This window comes from Schistocerca nitens, chromosome 3 (assembly GCF_023898315.1).
Source record: "Schistocerca nitens isolate TAMUIC-IGC-003100 chromosome 3, iqSchNite1.1, whole genome shotgun sequence".
Taxonomy (NCBI): domain Eukaryota; kingdom Metazoa; phylum Arthropoda; class Insecta; order Orthoptera; family Acrididae; genus Schistocerca; species Schistocerca nitens.
In genome coordinates this window covers 943,814,805-943,827,460 of record NC_064616.1, presented here as the reverse complement: position 1 = coordinate 943,827,460, position 12,656 = coordinate 943,814,805, and the positions used below count along the sequence as shown (strand labels likewise).

At 41.7% G+C, this 12,656-nt stretch overlaps 1 non-coding gene across 1 annotated transcript; it reads right to left on the bottom strand.

Annotated features, from left to right (window-relative positions):
* Positions 1-12,325: 12,325 nt before the first annotated feature.
* Positions 12,326-12,400, bottom strand: Trnat-ugu (transfer RNA threonine (anticodon UGU)). The gene has a single exon. It is a non-coding gene; the product is annotated as a tRNA-Thr (tRNA).
* Positions 12,401-12,656: the final 256 nt, after the last annotated feature.

Below are 12,656 nucleotides of genomic sequence, written 5' to 3'. Positions count from 1 at the left end.
GTGATGAATACTGAGAGCGGGTGTGATGCCGCATACACCTCTTACAGAAATGAAAACCACAAATAAACGTGTGTGAACTCTGTTACAAAGAAAGTCTTCAAGAGCCAAAACTTGCAAAACGGAACGCAAGAGGCATAACATGCGGTACCAGTGTAGAACAAACAGAAGGTACGAATGTCTGGAGGTCCCTTCGCTACACGTCGTTGTTGCAACATTGAGCCACGACGCATAGCAAATTTGAATCCAGTGAATAGACACGTCAGTAACCGGACGGACATTTCGTATTTTTGTAAAAAGAAAAATATATATGGAGTAGGAGGGAAAGCTGAACCTGGATTTCCCCCTTCGCAGTGTAACACCGTGATCACACAACCACGACACGACTGCCACGAACGTCGCACAACGATGAAGGCATTAAATTTGGACCGTTCATTGTTTCTATTTTGCTTTTTTTCCGTAGTTGAGTACACCTTCTTCCTGATTTCATGCTTGATCTGTGTTCAGTTTTTGACGGGCTATCGAATGGGCCATTTTAGCACTAAATCTGAGGGGGCTCCGATGGGGAGTTTCCCTTGTGAGTAATTTGTCGACAATGGCGCAACAAAACAACCGACGGATCCCACCGTGCTTCAGCCAGCGAGGTGGATAAGCAATCCTGCAACGAGGAAAAAAAAATAAATCCCTGGACATATCACCGATTAGAGATCGCTGACTGCCGGTGAAACTGAAATGTAGGACCAATACACATGTGTCTGCTTTTAACGAAATTGGCACAGTTTTTATTTGCACGAGACAGAATTACGTATCCTCTGTTACTGCTACGGGGCTCAGCGTCGCATGTGAGAAGATAGCACGGCAGCTAACAGCGCTGTAAAAATGCTTTCTAGCAATCTAGCAAAAAGTATTACTCATTGTCGGAGAAAGTTATGAGCATATCCTAGACGTAAAAAAGCTTGTTCTCTGCAACTACACATACTTCTGTGCGAGCAGTCGTTAGAGAAGTGGCTAAACAATAATGACACCTATCAAAATATCCACGGGTGTACTGCCGGTCTACAGTGTCCAACGGGCACAATATTTCGGCGATCATACATGTCGCCATCATCAGGTGAACTGACGGACTGAGCTCCTGTGAACGTGCCGGCACGGAGATCCGTACACTATGGCCAGATGACGAACGTGTCGTCCACGTAACGGAAAAAGCAAGTAGGTTTCCATTCGGATGACGACAGGGCTTCCTCCTCGAAGTTCTCCATGTACAAATTCGCTACCACCGGTGAGAGTGGGCTACCCATGGCGACTCCCTCCGTTTGTTCGTAGTATTCTCCATTAAAAAGAAAATACGTGGAAGTCAAGACATGCCTAAAAAGTTCAGTGGTCTTCTCGTCAAACTTCTGACTAATCAATTCTAGTGACTCTTGCAGGGGTACCCTCGTGAACAAGGAAACGACGTCAAAACTCACCATGATATCTGACTCACCCAACGTGAAGCTATCAAGGCGTTTAACAAAATCCACGGAATTACGGATGTGATGAGGGCATTTACCCACATAAGGACTTAATATTCCCTTCAGGTATTTGGCCAACAAATATATAGGTGCCCTGATGTTGCTGACAATGGGGCGTAATGGTACCCCCTCTTTGTGAACCTTCGGGAGTCCATATAGTCTAGGCGGTACCGGACCTTGGGGTAACAATTTCTTAGCGTCACTCTCCGGTAAATCTGCGTCCTTGAGAAGCGACCTCGTCTTGTTGTCCACCTTCTTTGTAGGGTCAACGCTGATCTTCCGGTAGGAATCGTCATTTAGCAGGCTGTGCATCTTATCAGTGTAGTCCTTATGGGAGACAACAACTGTAGCATTGCCTTTGTCAGCCGGTAAGACAACAATTCCAGAGCGCTCCCTCAGATCACGAATGGCCGCTCTCTCTTTACTAGTGATATTTGACTTCATCGGCTTGGATTTCGTCAACGCACGACAAGTTTCACGACGTATTTCCTCAGCTGATTCAGGCGGAAGTCGAGCTGCAACCTGTTCAACAGCACTAACAATTTCGTGTCAATGTGGCAAGTCGTATATTGGTCAGACGATGCGTACCGTCGAGGATCGATGCCGTGAACACCAGAGGCACACTCGACTGATGTATCCGAGCAAGTCGGCGGTCGCTGAACATTGTTTGTCGGAAAATCACGCTATGGAGTATGAACGCACGAGGATTCTAGTACAGACGTCGAGATACTGGGACAGCGTTGTTAGAGAGGCCATCGAAATTCGCACCAATGACGACCTCATAAACCGTGACTGTGGCTATAATCTTAGCAAGGCTTGGGAACCAGCGATTGGGTTAATCAAGAGTAAATCGAGCAAATGTATAGTTGTGACGACCACGGCGGACAGAGCCATCACACCGACGTCATCTCAGACGCCGTCGCAATCTGTTCCACAGCGCGACCGTGGCGCGGGGCGCGGACGGCGGAGTGAGCGCGCCGCGGGCGGAGGGTATTTAAAACGGCCGCAGCCGCGACCGAACCCAGTTCCCCCTGAGCAGCCATAGTGTACGGATCTCCGTGCCGGCACGTTCACAGGAGCTCAGTCCGTCAGTTCACCTGATGATGGGGACATGTATGATCGCCGAAATATTGTGTCCGTTGGACACTGTAGACCGGCAGTACACCCGTGGATATTTTGATTATCAAATACGCCGGGAGAAACTCAAGAATCACAATAATGACACCTTCCATCCTAAGAACCATTTCTCGGAATTTTCTTAGTAGGCTTTCGACACATATTAGGCCTCTTTCTTTCACATTTGTCCCATTTCATTTTTCCCTGAATTTCGATTACGTGGTATAGATTTGGGATTCCTTGCACTCGACAGAAGTGATTGCAACAAAAACACGAAAACCTAAATCGGAAGGGTGGACTGGAATCTGAAGTGACCATGCATGCTCACAGCAGCAGGGTTTCTCACGTCCATTACACTATCAATTACAGAAATCCGAAAACCAAGGACAAAGTACCTATGTGTTCATTTGAAGTGTCACGATTTATAAATATTGCCATATTTGGCTACACGTTTCATCAACGTCGAATACTAAAAATGAAGGAAAGAAGAATCAACAACAGTTAGCTAACACGTTTAGAACAAATGAATAAGACATCCTCACACAGGGTGAGAGTTTGTGGGGCGGCGGTTAGAATTGGAAAATTATTGTTGTTGCTGTACAAATGTTTGCATGTTGAATCAGTTTCTGGCTATTAGAATGTTGTTAATGCTGTCTTTCGCCGTTCTCAACACTGGTTCTCTATTTACTTTTTAGCCCCCAGAAAGTGATTTAACAAAACGTGAAGCCTGTAATTAGAGTTCCTAGTGCCCACTTTATCTGAGAATACTATTATAGCTGCAGCTTATAGCTCTGAGGAATTAGGAGATTGTCCGGGATTTCTAATCAAAAACGATTTTTCCAAAATAGTTGAGTATATTCTCAAAGTCACAAACAAAAAAAATAAAAAAAACAAAGTATCCCTACAACCTAACTAACAGAGCAGTTCAGAGTCTAATGCGCTGATGCAACTATAAATGTCCGAATTAAATGTTAAAAAGAATGCTCGCCATAATTTGATGAAAATATTTCATCAAACGCCACGCTAAATAATTGGTAGAATGTCTGTCCCGCGACGGCACGTGAAAATACGACAATACGCAAACTGAAGCTAGAAAATGAAAATCACTCCAGAATTAACACTTCACTTGAAATGATTTCATGGTTACGCGTATCTCTAGTAACTTAATACGGCACCCGAGGCTGTTTGTCGCAGTGATACCGATGCGGCGCGACTGCCGACACAGATGGCGTGTCATTCAGCGTCTGGAGAGAACTAGGGCCTTGCTTCCTCGCACAGGAACTGGCCCTTTTGAGATCCGCTATCGCTATAATTTTATAGGTATTCAAAAGAAACTTTTCACATCTTCATAGTCATAGCGGACCTCCAACCTATTTAAATCTAAACATCCTAGCCTTATATCTTAGCCTACTTAATCTATCTTGCTTCCTTCAGTTTTGAGACGAAAACCAGAAAATCATGAATTTCCACTAAAATCTTAATTTGTGAAATCCAAAGTACTTTTTTATTAAATCATTATGAAAGATGAATCTAAATATAAATTTTGAAGTCTCTAGCTCTTTTTTGTTGCGCCAATGATTTTTTCAGAAAAACGTCCAAATTTCGAAAATGGCTGAAGTTATCGAACTGATATTTAACACATATTAATTTAGTATTACTTCTGACATGCTAGAAAAGTTTTAGGTTATTTGCTTGATTTTTAAAGTATTGCGCAACATTTATGACGTCAGAGCTAGTTACAGCAGACTGGCTGACACACAATGGTAACTGATGTGAATTTACTACAGCGTGAGTAGGCTGCTTCCCTACAAGTTGGCAATACTCTCTTAGGATTTAAAGGTTGGCTACAGCGCACATACACAAGCTCTGGAATCTAAGATATTGTTGTCGCGCTTCGCATCGCACGGATTAACTAGTGGCAGTTTGGAGGCCAGTGTAGGGGCCCGCTTGCTGTGGTGCGCACGTGTTTTGGGCGAGGGGTCGTCGCCGAGCTGCCGTACTGCTGTGTCCGCCAGCAGCGACACAGGATTTGGTATTGAGTTGATATTTTTTATAATTTGCAGCGCGCTTATTAATTTAAAGAAAAGGGTTTGTGTATGTGCGTAGCAGGAGACGGTAATTTTGATAACGATAGGAGTACAATTCTGAAGGGAAACCATTGTTAGGTGAATAGATAAAATACTGATTTTTGTCATTGATTTCTTTTGTAATTGTCAGGGAATTTTTTCACTATGTATTTAATTGAGAAGTATTTCAGTCTGTCTCAAGAGTTTGATTAATTTGTAATGCCACTGGAGGCAGATTTACATACGAAGTGATTGTTCAAAGAACTTCTAGCGTTTTGTTAATTGCATGAGAAAGAATCGCTTTCAGAATATAGTTTTTTTTAAAAAAAGGAATTACTTGTTTGGGTTATTCTTTATCGAGTTTAGATTTGACCAAACCCTTTCTCTTGAATTATATGTAGTTGTAGTAAGCAGCAGCAGCAGCCCCAGCAACAGCAGGAGCCGCCATACAGAACATGCATTGCACTCAGCATGAATAATAGGTTTTTTTATGTTTTTGTTAAATAATGGAATGCAGCAGATCAAGCAGTGGCAGCAGAAAGACCAAGTAAGTTATTTGTTGCGCACAGGACCAATTAAAAGAAATATAAAGTTTAGGCGATCTCTGTAATAGTAAAGTTAACAAGAGTACAAGCACGAGATTTTCAGTAGAAAACGCGAGATAAGAAGATAGACCTCGCGACTTTCAAGGGGTGTTTCTCATTGTGAAGCATCATAGTTGGCCCATACTTAGGAACGAGCTGGTACATTAGCATGAACGTGGTCCTCATCGTGATTTTCGACCGCAGCGCTCACCAATGGCAACTGTCAGTTATATCTGACGCACAAAACACACAGTTTATGGTAGTGGATGCATGTAAAATTGACTACGTTAGCACATTTCCTTCCTTGGACGTCAGCTTTTATATTTCCATTACAAGTTGTTCGACACAAATTTACAACAGTCTTCAACGTGTGATAAAAGTTATTTTATCATTCTCACTTTTTAGTAAACTTCAAAAGGCATTCTTATTCGAGCACTGCCTCTGTTGAGTAGCTTAAATTTTAGAACGTGTGAAATGAAAGGAAAGAAGGAAATAGCACAAACGCGCCTGCAGATAAAGCCAAAAGATCATTTATATATTGCAACATTAACTTCAATTTTTTGTACTTCATTTAAATGGCCCCGCTCTTATATCAAAGACACTAAGATTTTTATACTAAAAATCTTTTATAGTAATGAAATATAACGAATTACAGCCTTCATGTTACATTTAGCTAGAAATTAATAATAATAATATAAAGGCAGAATATACCAGTTACAATTTATAGCCACAAGCACAAAATATATTTTTAAACAAAATAAACTGTTTTTAAGTTCTTCTTGAAAATACACTGAGGCGCATTCTCATCCATAAAAATCCCCAAAAATCCCACTGTTGCTTGGCAAAGTGGAGTCCATGAATGGCTGCAAATGACCTACAGATAGCCAGAAATAATAATTTCCAGTCAATGTTCGGCTTAGTCTGACCAAAGGACATAGTCCATTCTGTGTAAACCCAGTCCGCGACAATATTGAGCCACCACCTGCCTGAACAGTGCCTCGGTGACAACTTCGGTGTACGGGTTATTGGCGGTCTGCTTCATACTCGAACTCTACCATCAGCTCTTAACGATTGAAATCAGGACTCATCTGACCACGCTACGGTTTTCCAACTGTCTAGGGTCAAAACGATATGGTCATGAGCCCTAGAGCGGCGCTGCAGGTGATATGCTGTTAACAAAGGCAGTTGCGTCGGGCGTCTGCTGTCATAGCCCATTAACGCAAAATTTCGCCGCACTGCCTAACGGATACGTTTGTCGTACGCCCCACATGGATATCCACAGTGTTGGCTGTCTGTTAGCACTGACAACTTTGTGCAAACGCCGCTGCTCTCGGTCGTTAAGTCAAGCCCGTGGTCCACTGCTTTGTCCGTGGTGAGAGGTAATGCCTGATATGTGGTATTCTTGGCACATTCTTGAGACTGTGGATCGCGGAGTACTGAATTCCCTAACGAATTCCGAAATGGAATGTCCCATTCGTCTAGCTTCAACCACAATTCCGCGTTCAAAGTCTGTTAATTCCTTTCGTGTAGCTGTAATCACGTCGCAAACCTTTCCGTATGAATTATTGGAGTACAAACGACAGCTCCACCAGTGCACTGTCCTTTTATACTTTGTGTATGCGACAGTACCGCCATCTGTATATGTACATATCGGTATCTCATGATATTTTCACCTCATTGTATTTTATTTATGGTACATTAATACATTGGTTGAACTGATTTCGTTTGGGAAGTAGAAAAATGAAAAAGCAAAGTTGCAATAATAGCTACTGGATTTAATTTTTTTCCAAAGACAAAGATTTCACGTACGTTACAAGAAAGTGTACAAGTGAAAATTAAGTTAGTGAAATAATTGATTTCTCCAAGTTTATAATACATGAAAGTGACTCTCTCAACATTGGTTACTGCATAGATAAGAAAATTAAATGTGAGGTGCAAATCATATCTTTTTCTCCTATGTTATTTTTAAAAAACGTAAAATGAAGAAAACTTACAGGAAATTGCTGTCGAAGACTTCAGTGTCTTTGACGTTACACCGCCTTAACCACCGAAACGTCATCAATTAACATTTGATTATAATAAATTATACCAAGAACGTCGTGTTGTCGAAAAATTTTCAAAGTGTCATTGACTTTAAACCTCATAATTTGATAAGATATAAGTTATTGACACGAAAACAACCAATACGAAAACTCTTGAAAAACCAATTACTTGTGGGAATTAAGTTATAATAGAAAATCGGCCTCCTTCAGCTGCCAACGCCATAATTCAAAATGGCGTTTCCTAAGTTCTGCTTGTGACATAGAACAAGAACTTGTATCTAACTGGACGCTGGTCACATGTAACGAATATTATTTCTTTTATTCAGTCTTCCACGCTTTGGGAAACGAAGGCTATCATGTCCCATGTGACAATGGGTTATGAACAGGTCTACCACTAAACAAAATAGAATTCTACTGCAGACAGTACTAAATAACCCTTTATTAGTCAATTATAAAATTTTGCAAAATTTGGCTTATACCATAGATTGATCTATGGAACGAATACTTATAAAACTGTTGTCTTCCAATTAGAATAACGAGATGGCATCTGCGGACCGTGATGGCCACTTACTTCTCTTCTAGTTCTGTACAGATCTCAGTAGATCACATGTCGAAGAAAGGGAAAGGTAATCGCTCTGGACATCCACATTCTACATCCTATATCTACACAGTTATATACTCTGCAAACAACTGTGAAGTTCATTGTACCAGTTATTAAGGCTTTTTCCCGTTTTATTCACGTATGGAGTGAAGGGAGAATGACTAAATGCATATGTGCCCACTGCGATTAATCTCAATTTGTGTTGAGAATCCCTCACGGAACGATAGTAAGAAACTGTAGTATATTCCTAATGTAGTCATTTAAAACTGGTTTTTGAAACTTCATAAACAAGCTTTCTCGGAATATCTTATGTCTACCTTCAAGAGTCATCAAGTTCAGCGTCTCGGTGACACTCTTCCTCGTGTCAAACAAACCTGTGGTCATTGGTTCTGTCCTTCTCTGTATACATTCAATATCCCCTGCTGTCGTATTTGATACGGCTCCCACACACATCAGTAATATCCTTGGATGGGTTGCCCAGTTCATTTTTAAGCAATCTCCTTTGTAGACTGACTGCATTTCTGTAATGTCCTATCAGCAAACTGATGTCTGCCACCTGCTAGACCTACGACTGAGGCTCTGTCATCGTTCCAATTCTACACCTAGATATTTGTATGAGTTGTATAAACGATTCCAACTCCGATCCATCGGGATTGTAGTCTCAGGATACATTCTTTTCGTTTTGTGAAATGCAAAAGTTTCCATTTCTCAACATGTAAAGCAATTTGCCAATCTTTGCACCACTTTGAAATCTTATCAAGAACTGTCTGAATATATGTTCAACTTCTTTAAGAACTACATCATTGTTGATAACTGCATCAAATGCGAAAAGTCTGAGGTTAGTAATTAATATATTTCGCAAAGTCATTAATATACAAGATGAAAAGCAAGAATGCCAACAAGCTTCCCTGGCGCACGACTGAAAAGTTACTTTAGCCCCTATCGATGACCCTCCATCAAAGGTAATTTCCTGGCACCTCCTTAACAAAAATCCTCGATCCATTCATAAATTTCGCGTGGTACCCCACACAATCGCACTATTAGTAATAATAGTCTATGTAGCAATGAGGTAAGTGTTTCTCGGAAATCTCGAAATACTGCATCTGTCTGACTGCCTTGATCAATGGATTTCATAATGTGATGCGAGAAAGTGGGTACTGGGTTACACAGGACTGCCATACATGGCTACACTCCATACAAATACTTTCAGAAACGACTTCCTGACACTTAAATCTATACTCGATGTTAACAAATTTCTCTTCTTCAGAAACGCTTTCCTTGCCATTGCCAGTCTACATTTTATATCCTCTCTACTTCGTCCATCATTAGTTATTTTGCTCCCCAAATAACAAAACTCCTTTACTACTTTAAGTGTCTCATTTCCTAATCTAATTCCCTCAGCATCACACGATTTAATTCGACTACATTCCATTATCCTTGTTTTGCTTTTGTTGATGTTCATCTTATATCCTCCTTTCAAGACCCTGTCCATTCCATTCAACTGCTCTTCCAAGTCCTTTGCTGTCTCTGACAGAATTACAATGTCATCGGCAGGACTGATGTTTTCGGAATTCGTGCTGATTTGTGTGGAGGACGTCATTCTGTTCAAGGTACCTCATTAAATTAAGTTCAGAAAATGTTCTAAAATTCTGTAAGAAGCCGATGTCAAGGATATTGAACGGTAGTTTTGCGGATCACTTCTGATATCCTTCTTGTAGATGGGTACGACCTATGCTTTCTTCCAACTACAGGGCACAGTTTTTATTCGAGACATCTGCGATAGATTATAGTTAAACAGGAGCTAAGTCATCCGCAGTTACAGAATCTGAAAGGTATTCCATCGTGCCATGGAGCTTTGTTCATTTTTTTTCATTTCTAACGATTTCAACCACTTCCTATCGCTGACACTAATACTTATTTCACTCACTTGCTCTACACTGGTGAGGAAATACGAAATGACAACAGTCATGCTGGGAATGCTTTACTTATTACGGAGGAGAAATTTTACATTGATTGACGGCTTTGGACTATATTTTAACGTACGTCTGCCACAACATGTAATCCAGTTGTCAGTATTTCCTTCTGAAGCATACGTTTTCAAAAACGTTCAAACCATTGTCAAGGGGATTTAATAAAAAAAATGGCTCTGAGCACTATGGGACCTAACATCTGAGGTCAGCAGTCCCCTAGAACTTAGAACTACTTAAACCTAACTAACCTAAGGACATCACACACATCCATGTCCGAGGCAGGATTCGAGCCTGCGACCGTAGCGGTCGCGCAGTTCCAGACTGAAGCGCCTAGAACCGCTCGGCCACCAGCGGCCGGTGGTTTTAATAAACCTTATATTTTACAACAGATTGGGTGTTTAGACGAATGGGACATTCCATTTCGGAACTCGTTAGGGAATACAATATTTCGCGGTCCACAGCGTCAAGACTATTCGGAAACTACCACATTTCAGGCATTACCTCTCACTACGGACAAAGCAGTGGACCCCGGGCTTGACTTAACGACCGAGAGCAGCGGCGTTTGCACAAAGTTGTCAGTGCTAACAGACAGCCAACACTGTGGAAATCCATGTGGGGGGTACGACAAACGTATCCGTTAGGGCAGTGCGGCGAAATCTTGCGTTAATGGGCTATGACAGCAGACGCCCGACGTGACTGCCTTTGTTAACAGCACATCACCTGCAGCGCCGCTCTAGGGCTCATGACCATATCGTTTGGACCCTAGACAGTTGGAAAAACGTAGTCTGGTCACATGAGTCCCGACTTCAGTGGGTAAGAGCGGATGGTGGATTTGGAGTATGGTGCAGACTGCAAGACGGCATGGACCAAAGTCGTCACCAAGGCACTTAGTAGACTGGTGGTGGCTCCATAATGTTGTCGGCTGTGTTTACATGGAATAGATTGTGTCCTATGGTCCAGCTGAACCGATCATTGAATTGAAATGTTTATATTCGACTACTTGGAGACCACTTGCAGCCATTCATGGACTTCACGTTCTCAAACAACGATGTCATGTCATCAGCCCGCAATGGTTCGCCACTGGTTTGGAGAACATTGTGAAAAATTCGACTGAATGATTTGGTCACCCAGATCGCCCGACATGAATCCGATCGATAATCTAAGGGACATAATCGAGTGGTCAGTTCGTGTACAAAATCCTCCACTGGCAACACTTTCGCAATTATGGAAGGCTGTAGAGGCGCACAACGCCGGAAAAAAGAAGGTCCGACACTTCGGCATCCCATGACCTTCGTCACTTCAATGTCTTTCGTGCATGGTAGGCTATTCTTTTAAACTTGAGCCATAGTTCCTGTAGACGCTCTTGTCCTGACCTAAAAGTTTCGAGTTCCTCAATGAGAGATGACACTACTGCTTGTAAAATTTGCTGAACGTATAAATCGCTCTATTAGTTCTAGTTTCCTATTGTACTTCGGTAACCGTTGTTCTTACGACTACCTCATTGTCACTGATACCAGTTTCTATGTCGACATACTCAAAGAGGTCAGGTCTGTCCGTTTGCATTAGATCTAATGTATTTCTATGAGCAATGCGCTTCCGACCTAACTTTTGTAATTAGTTTGGAGAAAAGGCATTTAGTGATGTTTAACACGATATATTGTGACGCCCACCATTAAAAAAACTGTAATCATCCCATCTGATAGCAGGATGAAAAATGTCTCTTCCGATGATGACATGAGTATGAGCGAGAAACTTATGTAAAAACGAAGTAAGCTTTTCTCTGAAGCATTAGGTTACATCAGAAGGCGGGTCTAGTATTCGATAGAAGAATCCAGTTACAATTTTATGCCCACTTTTGATACTGAGTCTTCCTCAAATAATGTCGCATGCAGAATCAATTTTTTTCTGGGTAAATTTGAGTTTTTTGTCTGCAGCGACAGTTACACAACAGTTTCCCACTAGCCTATCCTTTCGATATTAACTAAAATGTATGCCAGAGTATATAACAGCTGCCGCCTTCAGGTTTTAACCAGCTGTCTGTACCTGCTATGACGTGAGCTTCACTCCTTTTTATAACCCGTTCTTTAGTGTGTAGGAAAATAGTGGCATTCAGTGTCGAATAAATGACAGCTTAGTCTCAGAAATTGCACTACATGGTAGTCAAAACAAGTGGAAAACTTAATTTCTTTCACCTGTTGCCCAGTCAGCTCTCCTAACTAACGTGCAACCCCTAAGTAGGTTCTTTAGTTTCTTGCTGAATTCTCAATGTTACATTCCCCGTACCAAAACAACTGTCAATGTACATGTACATACCACTTTTGGAATAGCAAGCTTTTACGAACATCATGTACTATCTTCACAATAAAATGATAATTAAATGGACACCCTAGCTGCAAGCAGGCGTTGATACACTTCATTGGGGACATGTTGAAAATGTGTGCCCCGACCGGGACTCGAACCCGGGATCTCCTGCTTACATGGCAGACGCTCTATCCATCTGAGCCACCGTGGGCACAGAGGATAGTGCGTCTGCAGGGACTTATCCCTTGCACGCTCCCCGTGAGTCCCGGTCGGGGCACACATTTTCAACATGTCCCCAATGCAGTGTATCAACGCCTGCTTGCAGCTAGGGTGTCCATTTAATTATCATTTGATTTCTAGCAAAGCTGCATGGTCATTGACGGTAACTGTTCTTTCGGGAACAGATACTACCGTCATATATAGTTAAAAAAATCTTCACAATAACAATAGAGAACAGTTACATAATTA